A 27,913-nucleotide genomic window follows, 5' to 3' on the forward strand; every position below is an offset into this window, starting at 1 on the left:
TTTTTAAATTTCTATCCAAATCTATTATCCAAACACAGTCTTAGTAGATGCATACTACACAGAAAGTTTTGGGTGCCTACAATTTTGGATTTTAAGTTTTAGGAGACCTAATCCTCCAAAATTGTCCTAAAATGAATTTTCCTTCACTACAAGAAAATACACCTTCGGCTACTAAAAAATTAGATTTTTTAGTCGCCCAATTAGTCGCCGCAGGCATGTTGGCAATAGTATTTGGTGACTAAATTTATGTTGGTCTCTAATTATCTTCTCTTACTAAATCTAACTTAATCCCTAATTGACACCTTTTGGCGACTAAAATTGTAGTCGCCGAAAGTTCTTAAATAAAATAAAGTTCTCTTTTAGTGACTAAAATATTTAGTGGCTAATATGTTTTAGTCGCCAATAGAACTACATTTAGCGACTAATATTTTGGTCACTGTTTTATGTCACATTTAGCCACCAAATAGTTTAGTTGCCATTGTTTTTTACGACTAAACATTTTAATCGCCAAAAAAATAAATATTTTCATCCCATTGTATTTTACGACAAAACATTTTAGTTACCAAAGGATGTCATAAAAGGCTTTTGTTTTTGCTTTTTTTTTATACTACTAAATATTTAATCACCAAATATCTTTGCTTGCTTTTTCAGCTGCCAAATATTAGTCATCAAAAACTTTACTTTTTTTGGCTATTAAATGTTTAGTTGCCAAAAACTTTATATAGTGTTTTTTTTATTAATTTCGCAACCAACTGTATTTATTCCATCATTAATGCAATATGTACCCTGTATATAAACAAAACAATACAATACCGATTATATTATCATTCCACAATGTGTGCACACATTTCACTTTCAACCATCCAAAAAATTCATATTTAATGTCAAATTCCAAATATAATAGATTTCCATACAAACCAATCATAATCCAACCTCAAAAATAAAATTCCATATGAAATAGAGGATTATACAAAAATCATATCTTCTGTACACAAAAAAGTAATATCTACAATATCATGCCAAAAGGTAATATGTACCATGCCAAGTTGAGAGTAATCTGTACCGCGTGAATAAAGTAAATTGTACCACGCACAAATAGTTATCTGTACAAACAATAGTAATCCATAGACAAAAACCAATGTCTTCCGTAGACAAAAAAAAGCCGTATCCAAAATTCCACGGCAAAAACCATTTGTAAAAATAAAATTACTCATTAGTCTTGATTTTTTATTGACATATTTAAAATTATAAAAGAAAATCATATAAAACTCGAATGTATATATAAAAAAAATTATATAAAACTCAGAGGCATATGTAAGGCAACCAGTTATCTTTTCAAAGTAATCATTGTAGGTAATTAATCATTAGTTTTGCATTTTCCCCCTCTAAAAACCTTTTTTCAACTGAATTTAAGATGTTTTCAACTCTAACTCCCAACCAATGTGTCATATTTACGTACCGTCTGTCCCCACAAGTTGTATTTGTCACGAGGAAGCTGCACGTGACATCCATTGACTGGTTTGGGGGCTGTTTTGCATGTTTGCCCTCCGAACGCCCTTTTTTGACTAAATTTAAGGTGATTTCGACTCTAACTCCCAACCTATGTATCCTATTTACAGGCATAACTCTATTGTACACTTTAATTCCTTTTTACTACTGCTTATCTATGTGTTCTAGATCAAATCAAGGATCATGCCTAGGGGATCAAGTGCCCAGAAACTATAGCTTTCTCTTCTAGCTTAATGAAGCCTCTATTTAACAACCCCCCCCACCCCCCCCCCCCCCCCCCCTCCCAAAAAAAAATAGTAATATTAATATATCTATAATACTTTGAATAATTTAATTTTATATTTCTTAAGTTATTTGCATTCACCAGATCAGACTGTTCAGTTGAACTAAAACATCTGTTTCAGATTTGTAAATTAAACTGAAATAGTGCATATGCCATTGGAAAAAAGATGATAGCTCCGAAACACATGCATAAATGGTGGAAAAAATTGCTCACCCATTAGTATTTGCTTGAATAAGATTGGCATTTCAAATTATAAAATAAAAAATTATATAAAACTCAAATGTATATAATCTTTTCAAGATTTTATGAGTCCTAATTAATCATATGTTGCATGTCCGGAGAAGTTGAGAAAAGAAAGCAGAAAGAAGGGGGAAGTGGGTTGCACTTTATTGGTAGAGGCTTCCATGAGAGGGAAAACAATCTAGTTCTATCTACAAATGTAACCAGACAATAATTACAAATAAAAAATAGAGAGCTAGTACTGAAAATGCATGCCTACCTAAAAAGGAACCAGCCAATAGAGCCATTTGATTTTTGTATTTGGCTGTTTTGACACTAAACAGTAAATCCAAGCTTCTCTATATAAAGGCCTTTTAAGGATGTAACCCGGGAGCAAAGGATTAGTATCATTCTCTAGTGAAAATATGGAATTAAAGCAAAGCTTGTACTTGGAGTACTTCTTTGGGGTTTTGCTACCTCTTGAACATGTTTGCTTTTTCTATGGCAAACAAGACCATCCTTAAACACGGGCAGAACTCTTTTTTTCAACTTTTCAAAACAATAATGTCAATATTTGAATTTTTCTAGAAATTCTAGTATCATACGAATAAAAATGTTCTTACCAAATAGTAGAATGACCATCTCAAGGCTGCAAGAGGCTTGTGAGCCGTGAGACCATGTTGTTCAAATGATTGAGTTGTACTTGTGCCTCCCGAGCTTTTTTCCCATCTTCGGCTTGTTTCATCAACTCCTCTCTTCTCCCTCATCATCTCTTCATGATCTCTCTTGCCCTCCTCTCTGTCCCTCATCAGCTCTTCATGATCTCGTTGCCGCTCCTCATGAAGAGCCTCCATCTCAGCTCTCATTGCATCCATCTGTTGATCACGAGCTCGTGCCGCAGCATCAAATGTGGAAGAGGGTTGTGGCCCGATCCCAAATCCACGCAAGTAATTTTTTTTCTGTCCAAGCACTTGCCTTTGACAGTTCCTCTTGAGTCCTGAGTATCAACTTTAAGGTATTTCCTTCCTATCAACTTTAAGGTGAATATACAAAACAGACCCCTTTTAACTATGACATATATGCATATATGCACATTTAAAGAAGTAATTTATGTCACACCAAACATGAATCCTATGGATTACAAACCCCGATGCATTTGTAACTACAATATACTTTAGTTCATTGATATTCTATATATATATGATTCTCATGTTTGCCTAGTTAAAAACCACATATTCATATTAAATAATGCTGACTCACTTAAAATAGAATTAAATCAAGTCTTTATTATGTGGACCCGCATACATGTTTGAATCCAATACCCAGGAATTAGTAAAATTAAACAAACAAACAAAAAGAAAGAAAGAGAGCTTAGCTGCATAAAATATCAACGATCAGACAGTAAAATTTGCAAGAAAAATACTTAGTTCATAGAGAGGAAAACCTGATTAACAGCTTCACCAAAAGCCACAAATGCAAACTCTCTACCCGGAGCAAGTAGAAGACCAATTCATGTTGCAGATATGATTGAAATACCAAAAAGTCTACCTGCTACAGCAACCAATATAGTCTTGCCACCAATTAAAAGAGGTAATGTCCCCATAATTACCGGAAAATTTGAAACAAAAAGTTTTGGATCAATTGACATTCCAACCAGAAACCCAAAGAACAATGGCCGTTAACCAGAGGTATCGGAGCAAACTATTCCTGTTCATCAATACTGTGATCATATCAATCCGTTTCTACTTGCATGGACGAGTAATTTTTTCATTGCTTCTGTAAGAAGACTGGATCTTCTAGAAAGAAAAAGTAATTTATTAGTTAAATTAGACAATAAATGAATCTTATAGAAAGAAGTAATTTGCTACCATCATGAAGAACAGACCCAATAAAAGGCCACGATATGGAGCAATATCTGATTCAACCTGTAAAGAAAATTACGTTTCCGCAAGAAGCAAACCAGCCAAAAACGCTCCTAATGTCATGGAAAGGCCAGTCTGTTCCATTTATAATAAAAAAAATGCATACACTTAACAGTAGAATGATGTAAAAGAGTAAAACTTAATAACACATCAGCATACCCTAGCTGTAAGGAGACTAGTCCCCAGAATAACAAGGAGCGTATTTGCAGAGAATATTTCAGCATTTTGATTTTCCGCAACTTGCTTATAAATCGGCCAAAGCGGCTGAAAATTAGCATAAGAATGACTAATATCATGAATTTCACAAACGCAAAAGAAATCTGAAAATCCTTGGCTTGTGCACAGTCAAAAGCTACGCCATGGTTATGCATAAACTCAAGTAGACAATAATTTTTATCTTTGATACAACACACTGATGATGCATGATGATATGCTTTATTAAAATTTCTTGAAAGAAGGATAGTTGTTGAGAAGTTAATGATATAAATTGCATCATCGGGCATAAAATGTGGTTTCATCACTTACGATATCATATTTATGTTCAGCAACACAGAGAACTCACCAAGCGCCCTCCAGCAATTATGGCTGTAATTGCAACAATGGTCTTCACAGCAGCTAATCCAAGAGGTTCCGCAATTGCTTGGAAACCAACCTAAAAATGAGGGGAAAATTACCCATAGTAACAACAGAAAAAGAAGAAGAAGCAGCAATAGCACTGGCAGAAACAACTAAAATAGCAGTTGCAGCTATCCTACACAAGCTCAAAAGTGAAACAATCTTCAATAATTATTCATTTGACTTTCCCAGGTAGGAAACAAATATAGTTAAGCATCATATGCCTAACAGAGACTGCAGAAGAAAGGGTGATGTGGTAGTTGGCTGTTCATCAATACATGTGGTATGATAACCTAAAATTTTAAGAATCAGTAAGAACTTTTACCCCCCCGCCCCCTTTAGATGAATTCGGTGAAATAAGAGGTGTGAGTATCAGCAGAACCACAACAGCCAAATCCTGGAGGAAAAGGCAAAAAAAACAAAAAACAAAAAACAAAAAGGAGCCAGTAAAAACAATAGTTCAAAAGAGACAAACACAATCAAATCAGATAATATAACTGACAAAAAAAACTATGAAGGTGCGATCACATATGATAATTAAGGAACAAATACAGACTAAACTTATTAACGCATTATCTTTATTTCTGCTAATTCAAGCATCTTAAATGCATTTCTTAGATTATGACACCTAAAAGCAGAAATGGTGCAACATTGGATCAGAACTGTGTTCTACATTACACAGGTGTATGTAGTTCCAAAATGTTCACCTTTAAGACACATAATTATGGCACAGTACAGTTGTACAGTATCAGAAGACACTGTAAATTCCACCAAAAGCAATTCATTCACTTCATGACATCCAAGGTCAACATAATTTCTGAGACCACACAGGTACCTGGAAAGCAAAACAGAAAATGTAGCTCGTCCATGGCGTGACATGCTCTCACCTCATTCCTGCAATACCTGCAGAAAAAATACAATAAAAATAAAATAAAATATTATAAAATTATTCAACTGCCTAATAAAAGCATATCAACCAACAAATTTTGAGTCCTGACTACTTGATCCTAATGGAACAAAGTGACATAAGAACTAAAAATGGGATAGCATGAGAACTTACAAAGCTGCTCATTAACTGTTACTTGAAGGACAACAGCAGTGGAAGATAATGCCAGGCCATCCCCAATGATAATTGCAGCAGGACTGGGCTGACCAGCAATAAAGCGAGAAACTAAGCCAACCACCACTGCGGTCACCAAGACCTGCATTTGTTGTGCACGTTACAAAAAACAAAACTAAGATACAAATGCATCAATGCACATAAAACTGCTGGCTTGTGGTAAAACACAAGTGATAATATTTGAAAAACAAGTTTTCCAACCACCTGAGCAGAGCCCAAACCAAAAACATATTTCTTCATAGAACTCAGTCTTTCAACAGAAAGCTGCAAAATGAAGACAAAATGCTTAGCTTTTCTTTGTGTTATTAGCAGGTCAAATGTCATGGCAAATAGCTGTCTAGAGAAATTAACTTCAAGGTTTGATGGATTCTACCTCCAGGCCAATATTAAACATCAAGAAAACAACTTCAAATTCAGCTATCGCCTTTGTTTCATGTACATGATGAATAATAGAGAGACCATAAGGTCCAATCAATATGACAGCAGTCAAATATCCAAGAACAGGACTGCCTAAACATTGCAACGGATAAAAAACATACATCATCAATGAAACAAATAAAACTCCAAACACATATTAGAAGAAGAAAATGGCCAGAAAATACATGCAGATGATGGCTGAGTCCAAGAACAGTATGATTGTTGTTATCAAACCCATTAAATTGTACTCCTAACAATTATAATGTTCTACTTCTAGACGTTTACAAAAGCATAATCAATAACAAACAAGGATAATGAAACATGAGCTATGAAATGCCAAGTAGAAAAACCTGGATATAAAAGAGTTCAGATAGTGGCATTTGTATGCCATCCTTCTGCAGGAGCCATGCTAATCCTCTATGTACCATTCCAAATTTATCTGATACTATATAGGAACAATCATGAAGTGCATGTACCTTATACATCCAAACATGAAATCATGCCACATGCTGCAACCATCTTACACTAAAGAAATCAAAGATGAGGCTTCAATTTAACTACTACAATAATAGATCATGAGATTCAGTTACCTCCAGGGATTTTTTGGAATATAGGCACATATATGACACTTGCAAACAGCAACCACGACATGTCAAAAAGAGAAGCTTCCTCCTCATTTACCTAAAAAAAAGAAAAAATAAAAGAAGAATACTAAATCATGTAAACTGAAACAAAAAATATAATAAAATCCTAAACAAATAAGTAGTATGGAATACTAGGTTCTGAGGGCAAACAAAGTAAGCAAGGGAATTTCAAGCACATGCCTCTTGATAAGGAATCATCTCCATTAGTTTCTTAACTCTCTTGGGCAATTTCCGTATTTGACGAATCAAAGGCTTTGTATTTGATGAGACTTCGTCGATACCAGCGGTAATGATGTCTGGTTGCAGAAATAGCTGGTTAATTCTGTCCACCCGATTAAAAGGCAATCCTGTCATAAATCAAAAAATAAACTTTTGTATGAGATATAGAAATCTAATAAATGTTCACAAATCCTGTTACCAGAAATAATTGATGATAAAAATTTAAAATCAGTAACAACTGTCAACTAATATTCAAAGGGATACATGTAATAAATATTACTGTAAAAAGGATCATAGACAGAGAAATTCCATCTTTGAAAACGTTGCATATACCTGGCTCCAATGAGCAATGAGCCAACGACCAGCTTAGGCAATTGCTTCCTTGCAGACTCAATAAGACCAAGGAAAAGGGATTGCTGGTGTGAACTCAGTCCCATCTGAAAAGAAGTATGATGCAGAGAATAAACGAGAAGATTTCTTCAGCAATGCTTTTGGAGCATTAAATGGTGATCCTTCCCCGTCAAATCCTTCTGTAAATCTTGCTTTTTTGTTTGAACCATGTTCTTTGACTTTTCTGAATCTATTTCAGTATCTTTTGATGACTCTAAACTTATTTTTCCATTTTCTTGATCACTATCTGAAGATAAACTTTTTGGTTCTTCAAAACTCTGCCAAATCCATCAAATTGGGTACCTGGTAAAAGCACAATAACCAAAGAAGTAGCATCAATTTGCACATCTATTTCCCTTTCAATAACACCACCACCTGAATTTCCTTGAATCAACTTTCCCTCCTCAACCAATTCGTCCTCACTTTGGTGTACAATAGTTTCCGCACAATCAACATAAGAAACGGAGACATCTTTTTCGGCTCCTTGTAAGGCAATCTCGGCATCATTTACATGTTGTGCTGTAACAACCCCGACCTGTGATTAACTGTTAAACCATGATTAAGGATGCCTAATAAGTAATTAAGAAGAAATTCTGAATTAATTGCATGTGTGTCGCATTATTTGTGTTTGCATCTGTCTGTCATAGAAATATCTGTTTGTGTTTCTGTCTTGTTCTGCGAATTGAAGGCCTTATTGGCATCTGATCATGAAATTGACTTGGGTTATGCGTTATTTGAAATTTTTAGAATTTTACGGTAGGTTTGATTGAAATTTAATTCAGAATGAAATAATTAGAATAAAATAAATATAAGTGATTAGCCTAATCAAGAATGAATTAAATCCACTAATTAAACATATATAAAGCCACTATAGCTTCTAGAACCCTTGAATACATTACAATTTATCATCTTTTTTGAGTTCTAAACCGTGAGAGAGAGAGAGAGAGAGAGAGAGAGAGGAGGAATTAGGATCAAATTTTGGAGAATTGGAAACAATAAAGGAGAATTGCTAGATAACTTGGAAAATCACTCAAGCTTGCTAGAGTTCAAGGAAATTGAGAGTTGTATGTAAGAATTCAACTTACATTTTGTAACTTCAAGCTCATTTACATGTGAATTCAAAGGAAATTTAAGATTAATGCCAGAATTAAGCTTAGAAGAGTGAATCAAGAACTATATCATGCCTGCATGCATATATCATAGCATTTTGAGTTAGTTTTCAAAGAATTTCTACATACATGTTCTCATCTTGGTTTTGTTCAAGGAATTCAACATGTTTTTGAACTAAACAACTCATTTGATTATGATTTGAAGGCTTTGAATTCAATTGGTTACATGCATGTTATCCTCGTGTTTTGTTCTTTAAGTTTCAAGTTTACTATTACACAATTGGCATACTTTTGAGCTTTGATTTTGTGAAACGATCTTTAATTCTCAATGCTTTACAAGTTTGAACATGTTTTCCCAAGTTTTGAGCCCAAAAGATGTGTTTTGCAGCTTTGAATTTGAGTTTTGGACTTAGAACATCAATTTGGAAATTCCAGGTTTCTGCATCACCGCTCGAGCGACCACCCTTAGCTTTGCATCTCAGCTCAAGCGAGAAGAAGATGGCTCGGGCGTAAAATTCATGCTCCTAGAAGTTTTTCAAAATTTTGCATACCGCTCGAGCGACCAAAGTTGTGCTCAATCGAGAACTCTATTTACTTAGTCTTACACTAGAGCGACCATCGAGCATTCGTCGAGCGGAAAAATCACGCAACCAGTACTTTTGCAAACTTTACAAACCGCTCGAGCGGACTCCCTTGTTTTTGAAAATTTGACTAAGTGTTCTGAGTTACATTTTGGCATCCTCATTACATCTTAGGCATTCCTAAGCCCTAATTAAGACATAATAATGAGGATAAAGGCTAGAAACACACTAAGAACGAAACGAAATAAATTAAGTACTATCCGAGTGTGTTTCAATATGTGAATCCGTTCCATGTTTGTGTAGGTCACGCGCCGTAAGCTGTTTGATCCATTTGTTCTGCTATCGAAGTTATCTGTGAGTAATAACTCTGTAAAGTTATGTTTAACTTTAATTATTTCTGATGATATGAAATGATCAGTTTTCTGAAATACTATGTTTTGTATGAATGAATGATTGTCCAAGTTTCTAAAATGTATTTGTGGCATCCTTAGCATCATATGACATGCGTCCCTTTATGGGTCATCAGAATGTCTTTATGGATCATCGGAAACGTCTCTATGCACATGAGTCATCGGAATGCCTTTATGGCCGTCCCTTTATGGGTCATCGGAATGCCTTTATGGCCGTTTCTTTATGGGTCATCGGAATGCCTTTACAGCCGTCCCTTCATGGGTCATCGGATTTGTTAACGCTAATGGATATACCACGTATGATCATGTGAAATGTATGAACTTTGAACATGAATATGAATATGTATCTGCATCTGCTTCTGAATAAGAATCTGAATTCTGAATCTGTTATAGGCATCATTCATTAAAACCTTTACTCTGTTATTATTCACTGGGCTCCAGCTCACTGTATTATTTATGTATGTAGGAGACCAGGCGCGTGGCCAGGCTCAATGATGATCGCTTAGAATTCTGTTTTGTCGGCCAACCTTTGTGCCTCTCGAGGAGGTTCCGTTAAAAGTCAAGAGGTCAAGTTTTGTGAACATGATGCAAGTTTAATTATTTTCTTTTGTTTGTTTAAAGAACAGTTCTTTTGTGGTATATGGTTGACGATGTAAGCTGGATATGTATATGACGTCATATGTGGGTATATGTATATGAGTTTTAAATTTTTGTCCCATGTATGTTAGCACAGCTCAATGGTCTATGTATGTTTTATATTTGCTTCTGCAGCCCCTTATTATGTGATGATCTATTCAGAAGCCTTTGGTAATCCCAAGATTACTGGTCGGTTACGACGCTAAACCTATAGGGACGAGTTTGGATAGTGACGTGTGCCGCCTCAAGTTCAAAAGCAACAGCTTTCTCTGCTAAATGCATGACATTTGCCATATCTTCCTCCGCTTTTAAAGCATTCATTTCCGCTTGCTTTGCAACCTCATAGCTGGTCCACTTCCTTTTGCAATTCCTCTTTTCTGCTTTACAATTGTCTCAACTCTGCCTCAAATTTGTCAAAGTAGCTTGACAAACTCTAATATCATCCCGAGCTATGAAGCACGGATACGAACACGAGACACGACGCGAACACGTGGACACTCAAATTTTAAAAAAATAAGGGACACGACACACTGGGGACATGCTCAATATATATAATTATTTATTTATTTATTTATTTATTTACTTTAATATTAAATATCATTTCCAATTTTTTTCTACAAATAAAAATAATTTATTCTATATGTTAATGTTTAGCAAACAAGAATATTAAAAAATATAGAAAAAAATTTATTACTAAAAACAAAAAAGGCAAAAAAAAAGAAATAAAGAATAAAAGAGGGAGAGAGTAGAATAAAAAAGGAGAGAGAGCAAACAAGAGAGACGAGCATAGAGAGAGAGAGAGAGAGAGATACGAAAGAAACAAAGAATAGAGCACCGAACAGAGGGAAAGAGAGAGTCGAAGAAGATGAACAGGTTCGACGATGAACAGAGAGCACCGATAGAGGGAGAGAGAGAGAGAGAGAGTCGAACATACACAAATTGTAAGAACATACCTCGACCTAGCCTCGATCTATGGCTTTAATAGGTTCTTCCCCTTTCTCTTTCTCTGTCTTCAATGGGTTAGGTTTTCTCTCTGTCTCCTGGGTTAGGGTTTCTCTCTGTTTTCAACGTGTCCATAACGTGTCCAAAAGTGTCCGAAAGAGTGTCTGGCTGCAAAAATTCAAAAAAAAAGGGGGACACATTAGGTAGAGTGTCGGCCACATGTCCGTTTCCGACACGTGTCCGACACCTATACGTTGCCTCCGAAGAGATGTCCGTGCTTCATAAATCTCGAGCAACCAAGACTGCTTCCTCATTTTTCCTCAATATATTCGATTCTTCCCCTCCACTTTCATATTCTAAATCACTCTTTCTTCCTTTCGCAGCTTCTAGTGAATCCACTACCACTTGAAGCCTCGCTTCAGCCAAAGAAAGGGCCATTGTTGCTTTCTGAACAGCTGCTTGAGCAACAGTTTCTTCATTCACAATCTCTTGAATGGTATTGTGCGTAGAATTAACATTATCCCAAGCATTTGCTGCTTCGTCCTTCAATGCTATTGCAGCTTCCAATATTCTCTGAGCCTTCTCCTCAAACATGGTACTGTTTGTTGGAAAATATGGTTTTTTGGTTTGAGGATTGAATGAAAAATTGTTTCATTAAGTTGGTCTCATAAATGAGAGATTGAGAATGATGATTGTGCATTTAACATGTGGTATGGATGTGTGGATGAATGGCCTAATGCTGGAAACCATATGGTATACATGGTGTGGCCTAATGTTGGAAACCATGTGGCACGCATGGCCTAACCATGACGGACACATGGTTTTGGAAGCCATGAGGTACACATGGCCTTGCCATATGTCTTGCCAAAGATGCCTATATAAGGACATGCTCAACATTGTGAAAATGATCACAAAATAAGCTAAGTTCTCTCCTCCTCCCCATTGTGTATAAAAGGAGACCATCCTCTTTGGTTGAAGTACAAAAATTTTTGCTCCCATATTATAGTCAGTCTACTCCTATAATATATTCTTCTTGTGTGAGAGAGTGCTACCATTGTCAGTTCGCCGGAGCTGAGCAGAAGGTGCTTCTGCATTAGCGGGTTCTAAACCGTCGTATCCTGGGAGACAGACGCCGACATACCTCCAGCACCCACGGTGAGACGGCAAATCTACTTTAAGGGGACTGTGGTATCACACAAGCTTCGGTTTATTTTCTTTACTATCTTATTTAAGTATTTGATTTTGTTAAATATTTCTGTTCATCAAGTTGTAGTCTCCAGCATGATTTAGATTCATGATTTCTTGTTATGTAATATAAATTTAATTAATTATGAATCTATTCATTTTATTTAATTTACACAATTCGTACAACAATCTTAAAACATATTATATATTTCCCATGAAATTGGACAAATAGATACATGCTACATGTTTAGATTCCTAATTTCTTACCATGATTTGCATGCTTCTTTATTTTATAATATAATTTTGCATGCTCATAAGTGTTTAAATTTTTTAGTTAAATTGACATGCTTATTATTGTTCTACTTTTTTAGTATAATATACACGTTCATTATTTTCTAGATTTGTAGTTTAATTTGCATGTTATAGATTTTGAGCATGACTTTCCTAGAAAATTATGCATGATTTTATTTCTAGAATTATTTGCATGATTTTATTTCTAGAATTATTTGCATGATTTTATTGCTAGGATTATTTGCATATTTATTGTGTAGTAATTATATATAACTCTTGGCTATTAAATTTTAATTTAATTTTTGAGTTATAAGTTTATAAGTTTATTGTGTAACTCGTAAAGCTTTTTAATTCTTTACTTCATTTTGCTATTAAGTGGATTGCTAGAAGGTTTAAAATAAGTTATTACTTTTATAGTTTTTTTTTCAATTATTTGTTTTGTATTTTCTTGTGGTTCTCTACCAACTTTCTTTACAGAAATACAGATGCGGAAGGGAATGGGAAAAAAAAAAAAACCAAATGAATAGAAATTGGGACTGTAAAACCAATAGTTGGACTACTAACATTTTTGTTGAACAGAAATACCTAAGCGTGGAAAAGGATTTTTGGACCAAAAGAATCCTGATTTGGATTGATTACTTTTCTTTATATTTGAAGCAATTTGTTGCTTGTGTTTTAGTAGTAGTTTGATTTCTACTTTGTAATAGTTTCACCTTAGTGAAAGGAAAGGGGGAACGAAAGAAATTATAAACCTTCGGGTTTAGAGAAAATCTTTGGGATTAATTTTATTATTCCCAAAGTGGTTTGGTTTTCTATAATAGAAACCAAAGTTTAGCCTTGGCTAAAGAGTATTTCTGATTTACATTCAGAAATGGCAACTAAGATGGATTTGGTTTCAAACCTTTGTGGTTAGAGGAAGTCTTTGGATTTAATCTATTTATTCCCAAAGTGGTAGAAAATCAAGTATTGGTAAAGTCTTTAGTTATAATCTGATTATTTCAAAAGTGTTTTGTTTTGGGAAAATAAACCAATTTTTATCATTAGCTATAATATTTCTGATTTTTATACAAAAATAATGAGCTCAGTTCTGGAAGTACCGATTAACTTTTATGAGTGGTGTAATTATGATAGTAATTTTTTAATTGCTTGTGAATTTTGTAGCTTGGTTTGTTTTAACCTAGTTTATCCCTTGAAAAACTTAATTCTAAATTTGTTTCCCATGGACTAGGAGTCGACATGCTTTTGAAAGTCTTGTCTAAGGTTAACTGGGTCTCAAGTGGGATCAGTGTGACCCTTCCAGTCTTTCTGGAAACTTTTCTAACCATGTTCAATTCTAGGGTAAGTGGTGAGATCAGTTCTGAATTAAATTTCAGATTTCGGAATTTTCTGGTGTTAAGTTTAGTTTCTGGGAAAAAAACATAATAGTGAAATTCTATTGTGATTTTTCAGAACTGGCTTCAAGAGGTGACAACAAAAAATGTTGTTCCACCTGACAATCTTAAGCCTTGCGAAGTTCTTAAAAGAAGATCTAGAGAGATCAAATGTGATTAAAAGAAATCATAAGATTGCATGATAATATTTCTAAATTACTCAGAGGCAATTAGTATGTTATCCTTGGATTAGCATATATGATTGCTATGTGACTTTACTTACGAGCAAAAATGAGACAACCCGTTAGGGTGAGTGAATGTATTTTTTGAATTTTTATAATTCTGAATATATTCTTGAATTGGTGGCTCCTAGTGAGTGCAAGATCATTGATCACAGAGACAGAAAAAAACTGGTGGTTCTTAGGGAGACCACTGGCTACACAGTTATGAAATTGTGGTTCCTAGCAATGAACAGATTACTGATCATACGTCAAGACATGATGAATGATGATTCCTAGTAATGAAAGAGTCTACTGATCCTATGTCAAGACATTGTGATTCCTAATAGTGGAGTGACTACTGATCACACGTCAAGATATTGTGATTCCTAGTAGTGAAAAGTCTAGTGACCACATGCTAAGAAATTAGTGATTCCTAGTGATAAGACTACTGGCCATAATATGAAATTCCAAATAGTAAATTATTGAACACTGGATCTGTGTTTCCTAATAGTAAGACTATTGACTTCAAAGTAACTTGTTTGGACCAAACCTGTTTTGGTGCCTTAACTTCAGGAAAAGAACTAACTCCAAACGATGTCCTATTTGTGCCAGACATTCATAAGAACCTTGTCTCGGGATCTCTTGTAAGCAAGCATGGCTTCCGCATGGTGTTTGAGTCTGATAAGTTCGTGTTGACCAAGAGTGAAGTCTATGTAGGCAAGGGGTATATGTTGGGCGGTATGTTTAAGCTCAATGTAATGACTATTATCCCAAAAAAAAAATGAATGAGAAATCTTCCTCTTCTGCTTATTTACTTGAGTCCCTTGAATTGTGGCATGGTAAACTTAGTCATGTAAATTTTGATTCTTCGTGTAGATTAATCAAATTAGATAGCATACCATCTTTCAAGATTAATCCAAATCACAAGTGTGAAACTTGTGTAGAAGCAAAATTGACTAGGACTTCATTTCACTCTATTGAAAGAAGTATCGAGCCTTTAGATTTAGTGCACAGTGATGTGTGTGACTTGAAAGTCGTACAATCATGTGGTGGCAACAAGTACTTCATCACTTTTGTTGATGATTGCACTAAATTCTGTTATGTGTACTTGCTTAAAAGCAAAGACGAGACGATTGATAAATTTATTCTTTTTAATAATGAAGTTGAGAATCAACTAAACCGAAAGATCAAAGGTTTAAGAAGTGATTGAGGTGGAAAATATAAATCGCCGTTTATTGAGATTTGTGCTCAATCTGGAATTATCCACTAAACTACAACGCCTTATTCCCCTCAGTCCAATGGTGTTGCTGAGCAAAAAAATAGGACATTGAAGGAAATGATAAATGCAATGTTAATAAGCTCTGGGTTGCCATAGGACTTGTGGGGGGGAAGCAATTCTCTCCATGAATTACATTCTAAATAGAATACCTCGGAAGAAAGTAGACAAAACTCCGTATGAATTGTGGAAAGGCCGCAAACCTTCTTATAATTTCCTACAAATGTGGGGGTGTCTTGCAAAAGTGGCGATACCCACACCCAAGCGGGTTAGGATAGGTCTGAAAACAATGGATCGCATATTCATTGATTATACACAGAATAGTAGTGCATATAGGTTTCTTATGCACAAGTCTGATATTTCAGATATACACAAGAATACCATTATGGAGTCAAGGAATGCGTCCTCTTTCGAGGACGTGTTTACTTGCCGAACCCGAGGTGAGGATGAAAGTTCTAAAAAGGAACTTAAAGATGATCCTAGTGATAGTGATCAAGATGAAGAAATAGATGAGCCAAGAAGGAGTAAGAGGGCAAGGACTTCACCGAACTTCTTAACTTATAAGTTAGAAGGAGAATCTCGAACTTTTCATGAAGCTGCGATTTCACTTGAAAGTCCTTTATAGAAAGAAGCGATTAAAAGTGAAATTGACTCCATCTTATAGAACCATACCTGGGAGTTGGTTGATCTACCCCCAAGCAATAAGGCCTTGGGGAGCAAGTGGATTTTTAGAAGAAAGATGAAGGCTAATGGGTCAATTGATAAATATAAAACTAAGCTAGTTATCAAAGGATACAAGCAGGGAGCTTGGATTACTTTGATACGTATTCACCTGTGACAAGGATTATATCCATACGCATGGTGATTATGATAACACATTTACATGGTCTGGAGATACATCAAATGGATGTAAAGACAATTTTCTTAAATGGAGATTTAAATGAAGAAATCTACATGGAGCAACCCGAGGGGTTTTCAGCTCCAGGCCAAAATAAAAAAGTCTATAAGCTTGTCAAGTCATTGTACGGTTTAAAGCAAGCTTTTAAATAATGACATGAGAAGTTTGACAACGCTATATTGTCAAATGGGTTTAGGATCAATGAGTATGACAAGTGCGTATATGTCAAAGACACTGACAAAGGTTATGCCATTTTGTGTCTATACGTTGATGACATACTCATTATTGGTAGTATTGATGAGATGATTAAAACTACCAAAAGATTGTTAAACTCTAAGTTTGACATGAAAGATATGGGTCTTACAGATGTGATTCTGGGTATTAAGATTACCAGGACATCTGGTGGTATTGTACTTTTTCAATCTCACTATGTTAAGAAGATACTTGCGAAATTAGGTAAATCAGATACGAGTGTGTCTAAGACACCAGTAGACTTGAGTCTACATTTGACCAAGAATAATAATGAGAGTGTCTGTCAGCTAGAATATTCTCGGGTCATTAGAAGTTTAATGTATTTGATGAGCTGTACAAGGCCGGATATAGCCTACTCTGTTAGCAGGCTTAGTAGATACATGAGTAATCCTAATGCTACTCAGTGGAATGGCATTATATGGGGTGATAGGTTATCTACGCTACACTCGAGATTATGGGCTGCATTATACCAAATACCCAGCGGTACTAGAAAGGTATAATGACGCTAATTAGATATCTGATATAAAAGACTCTAAATCTACTAGTGATTTTGTGTTTACCCTTGGAGGGGCAGCCGTGTCTTGGAAATCTTCCAAACAGACGTGTATATCAAGATTAACGATGGAATCTGAGTTTATTACTTTAGATAAAGCAACTGAAGAAGCTGAATGACTTTGCCAATTTGTTGAAGATATTCCACGTTGACCAAAACCTGTGCCTGCTATTTGTATTCATTGTGATAGCTAATCAGCGATTGAACGGGCACAGAGTAATATGTATAATGGAAAGTCTAGACATATCCGTCGTAGACATAATTCCATACGACAACTACTCTCTAATGGAGTTGTCTCTCTAGACTATGTAAAGTCTAAGGACAACATTGCGGATCCGCTAACCAAAGGGTTAACTCGAGAGCTAGTAGAAACGTTATCAAGGGGAATGGAATTAAGGCCTTTAGTTAATGTTACCGAAACGGAAAACCTAACCTAGCTAACTAGAGATTCCAAGATCTAGATTCAAAGGGACAACCTAATTGCGTGTAACGGATGAGTCACTGAAGAGGTAAATCCTCTTGCCCATTCCTTTATATAGTAATTCCCTGTGAGGGTGGAAGGATAAGCTAATGCTTTTAATGACCTAAGTGATGTGAGTAATCAATCGTGGTGTAGTGAGATACCTTATGTAGGTCACCTATGTGAGTGCAAAGTGAGGCCGCTTCTTTAAGAATTGACAAGGCCAATTCTTTAAAAACACTCACTGAACCAGGCTAGTGTTCTAGGGCCATACCAGACACACCAGTGAGAACAAGAACAATGGTTGGAGTAACTCCTATTGTCTTGGTTTACACAAACGACAGAACAGTTCAAGACATCACGTTCACTAGTCAGCCAGTAAATCCGATAGGCATTCACCACGAAAGGTTCAAGGCCAACAGCTACCTTTTCTGATGCAAGGTTAGTCTGTGTGCTCTCTTTCCAAGTCTTTGTTGTTAAACGTTACCCATTATTCTTTATTTGGTCAATTTTTATTCATGTGGGGGATTATTGGAAAATATGATTTTTTGGTTTGAGGATTGAATGAAAATTTGTTTCATTAAGTTGGTCTAATGAATGAGAGATTGAGAATGATGATTGTGCATATAACATGTGGTGTGGATGTGTGGATGAATGGCCTAATGCTGGAAACCATGTGGTACACATGGTGTGGCCTAATGTTGGAAACCATGTGGCACGCATGGCCTAACCATGACAGACACATGGTTTTGGAAGCCATGAGGTACACATGGCCTTACCATATATCTTGCCAAAGATGCCTATATAAGGGCATGCTCAACATTGTGAAAATGATCACAAAATAAGCTAAGTTCTCTACTCCTTTTTTCCCCATTGTGTATAAAAGGAAACCATCCTCTTTAGTTGAAGTACAAAAATTTTTGCTCTCATATTATAGTCAATCTGCTCCTATAATATATTCTTCCTGTGTGTGAGAGAGTGCTACCATTATCAGTTTGCCGGAGCTAAGCAGAAAGTGTTTCTGCGTTAGCGGGTTCTAAACCGTTGTATCTTGAGAGACAGACGCCGACATACCTCCAACACCCACGGTGAGGTGGCAAATCTGTTTTAAGAAGACTGTGGTATCACATAGGCTTCCATTTGTTTTCTTTACTATCTTATTTAAGTATTTGATTTTGTTAAATATTTCTGTTTATCAAGTTGTAGTCTCTAGCATGATTTAGATTCATGATTTCTTGTTATGTAATATAAATTTAATTAATTATGAATTTGTTCATTTTATTTAATTTACACAATTTGTACAACACTGTTAAGTCGCGCAACCTCCAATTCCTTAAGCGCCTTCTGCAAAAACTCCCTCAATTCATCCAAAGTCGGCCCCTTCTTCTCTTCTCCTTCCCCAACTTCTTCCCCCGAACCATTATTTAACTCCGGATTGATTAATTCTTCATTATGGCTTTCAACAAATTCTACATTTCAAGCATTACATCAATGTCAGCTATTGAATCGTTGCCCTGACACCGCAACCTAACTACTCCCCTTGATGTCTTAAAGACATTTACAAAGTTACAAATCAAAGACCTACATGAATTATAACCCCACAGATTGTTATCAAAATTGCTTTTACCAAGTACACTTGAATGGACACTACTGTTAGTGCTAGACACAGTTATTTTCTTGACCTTATTTTTCAGGTATGATTTTTACATCCCCTAATTATCCTTCTTCGTTTTTTAATACATCTATACTATTCTTCTCTCCCATTCTGTAACTACTCTTAGATTATTTGTAATGGCCTGTATATCCATACTACATATTTCAAGCACACTCATGTCAGTGTGCACACCTACAAATATATATATATATATATATATATGGATTACGATCCTCTCCATTTCATAGTTGTAATGGACGATGTCCATTACTTAATAAACTGCATCAAACAATAGCTCTATGAGGCTTCACCACTAACAAAATGAAAGTGAACTATGTCCTGCAACATCATACCATATAATTCTGCTATTTCAATTTCAACACATCTCAATATTCTCAAAATAAAGCATATTTCAACACATCTCAATATTTATTAAAGTTCTTATATTTCCTCCAAAAAAAATATATATTCGTCATTTCTATTGTATTGGTCATGTACAGTTTAGTCGTACATAGAGAAAATATGCGACAATTCATGTCATATCCAGTAGTTCTAAAAACCCAGAAAAGTGCCCAGAATTTGTAATCAAAGACTGGGATTTACTCATAGTGTGGCCCCGCAATAACAAGGTCAAAATATACACCAGTGATTACAAAATCTGAGTCAGAAATTTTGGTTTGGTTTGCTAGACATTTTGTTTCACATGCCAAGATTTGAATTAGGAAACAGGGAAGGTACTGTCATGTGTTTGAAACTAGTTATCAATCTTTTAACAGGGGAGGTGGGTTGTCATGTGTTTGACGCTAATGAATTCCAAGGTCATATCTCTTATCAAAGTAACACTTGACGTTACCAAGATGTCCAACTGGGCAATTGAGCATGCCAGGAAAATCAGGGGACTAAACATCCATACAAAAGCAGAGTGCCCTGGTTACTCAAATCAACCCCCCACTAGGAATGGCAATGGGGGGCAATGGGGTGGATATTAATTCCCCATCCCCATTCCCCTATAATAAATTTTCCCCATTTCCCATTCCCCATTCCCCATGGGTATCACCCTCCCCATGTTTTAATGGGTATGGATTTTCCCCAACCCACTTTAATCCCCATTTTTATTTTTTATATTTAATGTTAACAACCACTTTTTTTTTTTTTTTTTTTTTTTTTTTTTTTTTAAGATTCACAACAAAAACTAAATATACCTTTAATCTTTTTTCTTTCTTTTTAAATATATTTAATGTTAACAATTTATTTATTTATTTATTTTTTTTTTTTTTTAAGGTTCACAACAAAAGTTAAATATACCTTCAATCTTTTCTTTTTTTTTTTTAAATATATTTAATGTTAACAATTTTTATTTATTTATTTATTTATTTATTTATTTATTATTATTTTTTTTAATGTTCACAACAAAAGTTAAATATACCTTCAATCTTTTTTCTTTCTTTTTTAATATATTTAATGTTAACAATTTTTTTTATTTTTATTTTTATTTTTTTATTTAAGGTTCACAACAAAAGTTAAATATACCTTCAATCTTTTTTCTTTCTTTTTTAATATATTTAATGTTAACAACCTTTTTGTTTTTCTTTTGTCTTTTTTTTATAAAGGTTTTAGCTAAATATACCTTCAATCTTTTTTCTTTCTTTTTTAATATATTTAATGTTAACAACTTATTTTTTTATTTTATTTTTTATTTTTTTAAGGTTCACAACAAAAGCTAAATATACATTCAATCTTATTTTATTTATTTGGTTCAACAACAAAATCAAATACACATTAATTAATTAATTAAAAAGTTTGTTTTATAATAATCAAATATATAATTTTGAGAAAATCAAAAAGCTTGTTTGAAGAAAGTGTTATAAGACTCATATTAAATTGCATCAGGGCATAAACAAGGAATTGTTAGCCACGGACAATTTAGACATTAAACCATCTTTCTCTTAGCAAATTTGAACAATTCATTTTAATTTATCCAAAATCTAATTATACCTTTAACAAATCTGAACCACTCATTTTAAGATATTTATGCATTACCACACCCAATCCATCCTCCATCTTCTTCCTTTAGTCCCCCACGAATTTTGTTGTTTGTTACTTTTAAAAAACAAAAAATATTTTTTCAATTAAATTTTTACTAATTTCACAACACCATCACCACTATTCTCACTTTCACTGTCACACTACCATCACCATAGCCACTACTATCATCACTGCCGCCATCACCCCACCACTATGTAACAATTTCTACTTTCACCTTCGTTCCATCACCACCACCACCAAATATAAAAAAATATATTTTGAATTCTTTTTATAAAAAATATTTTTCATTAAAAAATATTTTCTATCTAAATAAATGAAGCATAACATTGGGAAACAAACTGATTTCAGTTAAATCTGTTCATAACTAAGAAAAATTCTTTTAATTTAAAAAAAATTATTTAGTATGACTTTGTATCCCCTTTTTGTTTTTCTAGCAAATAAATCTATGTACCCATCATTTCTAACCAATCACAACTCATGCTTGTTTTGATTCTCTACAATTTTCTTATTTTCAAATACATTCATATATATATATATATGTTGTATAAATTATGTGATAACATAAAACAAATAGATTCATACTCGTTAATTGAAATTTCAGAACAAGCAAACCATTCTGAAAATTACAATACACAACAAAATAAAATAACATAGAAAAGCAAACCGAAACCTACACTAGACAATGTCCTTAATTTTTTTTAAATAAATTTAAAAAATTCTAGATATGCATAAAATTTGACAAGAATAATGTGACAATGTTAATTAATGTGTATTTGATTTTATTGTTGAGCCAAATAAAATAAAATAAGATTGAATGTATAGCTTTGGTTGTGAATCTTAAAAAAAAAAAAAAAAAATGGTTGTGAACCTTAAAAAAAAAATTTAAAAAAAAGAAAAAAAAAATTAAATATATATTTAGCTTTGGTTGTGAATCTTAAAAAAAAAAAAGAAAATGGTTGTGAACCTTAAAAAAAATTAAAAAAAGGAAAAAAATTAAATGTATATTTAGCTTTTGTTGTGAATCTTAAAATTTAAAAAAAAAATGGTTGTGAACCTTAAAAATAAAATAAAAAAAGATTGGAGGTATATTTAGCTTTGGTTGTGGATCTTAAAAAAAAAAAAGAAAAAAAAAATTGGTTGTGAACCTGAAAAAATAAATAAATAAAAAAAAGAAAAAGATTGAATGTATATTTAGTTTTAGTTGTGAATCTTTAAAAAAAAAAAAAAAAAAAAAAAAAAAAAAAAAAAAAGACATATGGGGAAATTAGTGGGTACCCATCCCCAACCCATCCCCTGTGGATATTTAAAGAATATCACCTACCCTACCCAATGGATAAGAAAAAGAGGGGAAAACCCATGTATTTGGGTTGGGTCTCCATGGATACCCACAGGGTAGGGTATCCATTGCCATCCCTACCCCCCACACAAAACACCCGGCCTGCAAGAAACAGAGCAATATATATATATGTGAATATTAACATCCGAGTTAAAACTTATTCGGTCATTTTGTATGAAAATTCTATAAAGTTACCCGACATGTAATCTAAAGGCATTCCAAAAACAGCAATACAATACAAAGTAGAGGAGAGACTGAACTTTGATGATTTTCTTTAGTCTTTTGTAAGGATAAGGTCTTCAGATCCTGATCTGAATGGCAAAACTTCTGCATCAGTTACAATCACATCGACTGCAAGGCCACACTAATGTTATAAATTCCAAGAAAAAGAAAAAAATAACTTCCTAAAATAAGTATATAAAAAAGTGTAATGCTATACAAGCAGAATTTATGTATTTTTTGAAGGAAAAAAAATGTTAATGCACTAGATGGGTTTTCTGTGTAAATGAACCATTGGTCGCCCAAGCATGAATGTGTGGCTCTTAGGGTTGTTGGGGCATGGGCGCTCCACGGGCATAGTAATTTTCAAACGAAACAAGGAAACTTCTCACATTAAGTTTCAAAAAGTTTAAAAGCAAACCAAACAAACTCAATGTGCCCATAGCACAACACCTATCAGTGTTTCTTCTTTTAATCTCTTGAAACCAAAACATTGATCAAATCGCTGCATGTAAATAGATAATTACTTACAAGCGTCGCAAACTCCCTTATGTACCTCAAAATCTGCCTAAAGTCTTTTGATGGTATCCCCAAAATGACTTGATATTCATACTCTGATTCATTGATGTCCAAATAATTGTAAGGGTTACCAGAAGTGCGAGGTTCGTCGAACAAAAGAGGCCTCCTTTGATCAGACACTGAAATGCAGTCAAGTTTGAAACATAAGCAATTTCAAGAAGATCAATCATTGAATTTAAATCTAAACATTTTCCAAAAATAAGCCTGTGGGATATTGCAAAAACCTTTAAAACTCAAAGTAAAACAACATCTTCCTGTTCGTCTTTCTGTAATTGAATTTGTAGTCACAAAAAAAAATTAAAATTAATTAAAATAAAGATTTTGTGAACTTCTATGGGTTTTCCTAAACTTTTTGAGAAATCAATCCAATTTAACATAAACAGAAATTTTCATATTTTAACAGATTTCCAAGAACCAATTTGAAACCAACCGTGAACCATCACATAATTGAACATAAATATGGCTTCACGTGTGTGTGTATATATAATAAACACATCACATTATGGTTATGAAATGAAACAAGAAAATGGACTATAAATCTTATCCAATGGTAAGGGGATTTTCAAGAATGAATTCGAGCAAACATAGGCAACCATGTGTCTATACACATACCTATACATATCTATTCTATTATATAAACTAAGCATACACCTTATTTCCTATAAATATTGTCACAATTTTTTTTCACTTTTTTTTTTCCTCGAAGAATACCTTCTACATTGAAATAAGTGCTAAACAACTTTTCTTTTTTGATTGGCACCGGGTGTCCTAATCAAAGCCCGACTAATCCCCAGAGATGCACAGCCCTCAGCAAGGAGTTTTCCACAAGTGCATGATTAATTCAAGAGTTTTCCCCATCCGATAACCCCAAGGAATTGTTAGCACCTAAGAAGTTTCAATCTCTAAATCTTGGAGGGAGCACACCCCCAAGGCCCAATACCTTGTCACCAGGCCAACCCTTGGGGTTTAAGTGCTAAACAATTTTTCTCATTCATAAAACTATCCAAAATTGTTAAACAGTATTCCCCCCCCCCCCCCTCCCCAATCTTCAAACCACCAAAAAAATTTTAAAACACAAAATTACAAACGCATTGCATTTGCACCAACTACACATATATGTATGCAGATGAAGTCAGAATTCTTGAAGGAGAAACTGAGTATTATAACTGATATTCAAGAATCGATTCATAAAAAATAAGTAATTCAAGAATCAATTAATAAAAAATACGTAATTGAACATAACACATGAAAATCGAACGCATCACACATGAGTCACATGAATTAGGGTTTTGGGAAGAAGAACAGAGCAGAGCGTACCGACCTGAGCGTTGTGATGAGCATTGTTGAAGAAGTTGAAACACTAACATCTTCCAGAAACCGATGGAGGTGCCATAAACTTGAAGAATCTATGGCTCTCATTGATATCTGCAGTAGGAGAGCTTGAATTAGGTGGAACACTAACATCTTCACACACACACACACAGAGTCTAGTTTGGGAAATTTGGCGCGGAAATGAAGCGGTGTTCGGCATTTTAAGCGGGTTAGTTAGCACATGTTTGCCATAGCAAATTTTGGGATTAAAAGATCATTTTAATCCTAAAAAGATGAAAGAATATAAAAAAAAAAAGGAAAATTTACCCATAAGTCCTAGTTTCTGACAAGTTGAACCATTTAGTCTTAAAAGTTTTCTTATGCTCCATTTAGTCCCATTTGCACATCAATCTAATGTTCAAAACATTAATCTGATGTTTGGAATCTAATGTTCGAAACATTAATCTGATGTTCGAAATCTAATGTTCGAAACATTAATATGATGTTTGAAACATTGTAATGGGACCTTTCAGTCTATAAGAAAACTTTTAGGACTAAACAGTGTATAAGTTATTAATTTGGGATTTATTGGTGCATCTCCCCAAAAAAAGTATTAATGTTATATTTAAATTATAATTATTAGATTTTTTCTCTTATATAAATTTAAAAAGTTAAAAAATTTATCACAAATAAAACTTTTTAATTTTAAGTTAAAATAGTTAAAAATTCAACGCAAATCCTAAACCAACCCTCCAAACACGGTTGATTTCTATGAGAAGAGTTTATATTAAAGGCTCTATTTGGATTTTATTTATTTTTTAAAATTAAAATATTTATTTTTGACTGAAAAAGCTAACAGTTGAAAAATATATTATAAATTATAAATATATTTTTTGAAATTTGCTTAAAATACAAATTGTCCTTTATAATTTAAAAAATTATAAATATTATTTTGTCCGAATTTTTTATTTAACAGCAATAAGAAAAAATAAAATTTACAATTGCTCTCATATATAATAATAAAATTATATGAATTATTAATTGAAATAAATTTATGACATCATTTGATTTGATGATTTATTAATAAAATAGACTATTTATTATAAAATTATAAATTTCAAGAACGATATGTAGTTTTCAAAATCACAAAAAACAATATGTATTTTAAATAAACGTTAGAGGTGTACTTATAATTTATCCAAAAATTAAACTAAGGACCCACACAACTTTTCCAACAACAAAAATATATATATATGTTCTATTTTTTTAACATTTATCCAACATATCATCAGTTTTTTTTAACAAACAAATTTATCTTAAAAACTAAAGAGTAACAAAAATAATGATAAAAATATAATTACCAAATCAACCCTGGTTTGTTTCAATTGAAAATATTTTTCACAAATTTTATTTATTTATTATTGTTATTATTATTATTTTGTATTTGTTTGCATTGCTAAAACTAATTTGGCAATAGTTGTGCTAGTAGTGTGCGGTGACAGTGGTGATATAAGGAGTAGAGGCTGTTAGGTTCTTTGTGTTGGCAATTTCGCAAACAAACACGTTTGGGCTGTATTGCTGAGCCTTGTTTTGTTCTTAAACTGCTTGAACGGTTTATTATTGTTAATTGTTTTTTAAGATAATGTCGGCCCAGAGTATTTTCAATATTTTCTAATTGAGCCAACCTTGTCTCAGCTTGTTGTAGAATGGTAAATTAGGACTAGTTCTAAGTGATAGATCGAGGAGATGTTTGGGAATTAAATATAAAAAATCACTACAAGTTAAATTATTCTTTTTATTTTTTTCATGTCTTTTCATGAGAAAGTAAAATATATATATATATATATATATATATATATTAAAAAGGCCAATTCTCAAACAAGTCCTTAATTATTTATAAATTCTCTATAATTTTTTAATGTATCAATAAATTCTAAAATACTTTGTCTCAATATTTTTTGCAAATATTAATAAATGAAAAAAAAAAGACTAATAAATAATAAGTCTGACCAATAGAATCAGCTCGTAAATCTTCCCTTGTTAGAATGCCCGAATTAGACGTCCAGTCTGAGTATCAGATTCTCATCGCATTTATTTTTGTTTTTATTTTGTTTTTTTAGAAAATTATTTTTTTTAATTTATCCACCTATTTTTAAATTTCATATGGATTGTTCTCTCTCTCCATATCATACTTGGATTGGAAGCCATTTCCCTTCTAATTTTGACGATCCTATACAAAAATATCAAACATTTAATTATGCTAATTTAATTTACTAATTCGCTAATATTCTACCGAATATAATAAATAAAAATAAAAATAATTGAACTATAAACTAAATAAACACAAGTTAAGGATAAATTACATTTTTTCTCATTGAATTATCATTCAATATCACTTTATTCCATCAATTAAAAATTTATACATTTTGCTAAATTTGAATAAATTCTATGAAGGAACTATTGCATAAATATATATATAATTTGACATGTTTTATACGAGACATCTCAAATATTATAAAATGAGATTATTATTATTTTTATTCAAGGAAACAACAGTGATAGTCATTGTGTAAACAATTATAATTGTTGACGTGGGTTAGTCAAACGAAGACTTACTTAAAATATAGATTGTCTTTTATGGTTCTAGAAATTAAAAATATTTTTTTGTCTAAATTTTTTATTTAACATAATTAACAAAGTTAATAAAATTATTAACTATTCTCCTATGCAAAATAAAATTATTAGAATTATTAATTGAAATATATTTTTAATATCATTAAAAATTGTTATTTAACTTAATAATTAATTAATTAAAATGATCATTTATTATACCATTAGAAACTAGCAGTTGACCCATGCAATGCACGTGTTATTTTTTTTTCAAAAAATATTTGATGGTACAATGTGTGTTATAAAAGAAAATTTTTAATTTTAATTTAAAATTAAAATTAAAGTATAATTTTAATTATTTATTTTAATAATATTGGCGCTATCGTTCTACAAAATTGTTACTTAAATACTTATATATATATATATATATATATATATATTAATTTTAGTTAAATGATTTGTGTATTTTGATAATTTTAGTTCTATCGTATTATAAAAGTATAATTATTATATAATAATTTTGTATGATATATATAAATTATAAAATAGTAAAATAAATACTCATTTTAATATTAAAAATAATACTTAAATTAGAAGAATAATTAGTAACATAAATTAAAAATAATTTTAATTATT

The 27,913-nt window shown here is 32.9% G+C and overlaps 1 long non-coding RNA gene, 1 other non-coding gene and 1 pseudogene across 5 annotated transcripts; all 3 read right to left on the reverse strand.

Moving 5' to 3' along the window:
- Positions 1 to 983: 983 nt before the first annotated feature.
- On the reverse strand, positions 984 to 11,610 carry LOC114256587 (K(+) efflux antiporter 2, chloroplastic-like; annotated as a pseudogene). The gene is made up of 11 exons (XR_014360228.1): positions 11,314 to 11,610; positions 7,583 to 7,873; positions 7,229 to 7,385; positions 6,910 to 7,076; positions 6,676 to 6,766; positions 6,042 to 6,178; positions 5,873 to 5,932; positions 5,631 to 5,750; positions 5,256 to 5,451; positions 4,459 to 4,585; positions 984 to 4,197 (listed from the first exon to the last, which is right to left on the reverse strand). The product of XR_014360228.1 is annotated as a K(+) efflux antiporter 2, chloroplastic-like (transcript).
- Positions 6,442 to 6,545, reverse strand: LOC114256591 (U6 spliceosomal RNA). Its single transcript, XR_003627241.1, has one exon. It is a non-coding gene; the product is annotated as a U6 spliceosomal RNA (small nuclear RNA).
- An 11,028-nt stretch (positions 11,611 to 22,638) lies between the features above and the next one.
- On the reverse strand, positions 22,639 to 24,847 carry LOC114314891 (uncharacterized). Of its 3 annotated transcripts, none has more exons than XR_014362501.1 (4): positions 24,678 to 24,847; positions 23,334 to 23,475; positions 22,819 to 22,909; positions 22,639 to 22,660 (listed from the first exon to the last, which is right to left on the reverse strand). It is a non-coding gene; the product is annotated as an uncharacterized LOC114314891 (long non-coding RNA). The 3 variants fall into 3 exon arrangements; XR_014362500.1 differs by having other exon boundaries at positions 22,644 to 22,660; positions 22,819 to 22,869; positions 23,309 to 23,475; XR_014362499.1 differs by lacking the exon at positions 22,639 to 22,660 and having other exon boundaries at positions 22,818 to 22,909; positions 23,309 to 23,475.
- Between the last annotated feature and the right edge of the window lie 3,066 nt (positions 24,848 to 27,913).

This window comes from Camellia sinensis, chromosome 2 (genome assembly GCF_055761805.1).
Source record: "Camellia sinensis isolate YWXY chromosome 2, ASM5576180v1, whole genome shotgun sequence".
NCBI classification, from domain to species: Eukaryota; Viridiplantae; Streptophyta; class Magnoliopsida; order Ericales; family Theaceae; genus Camellia; species Camellia sinensis.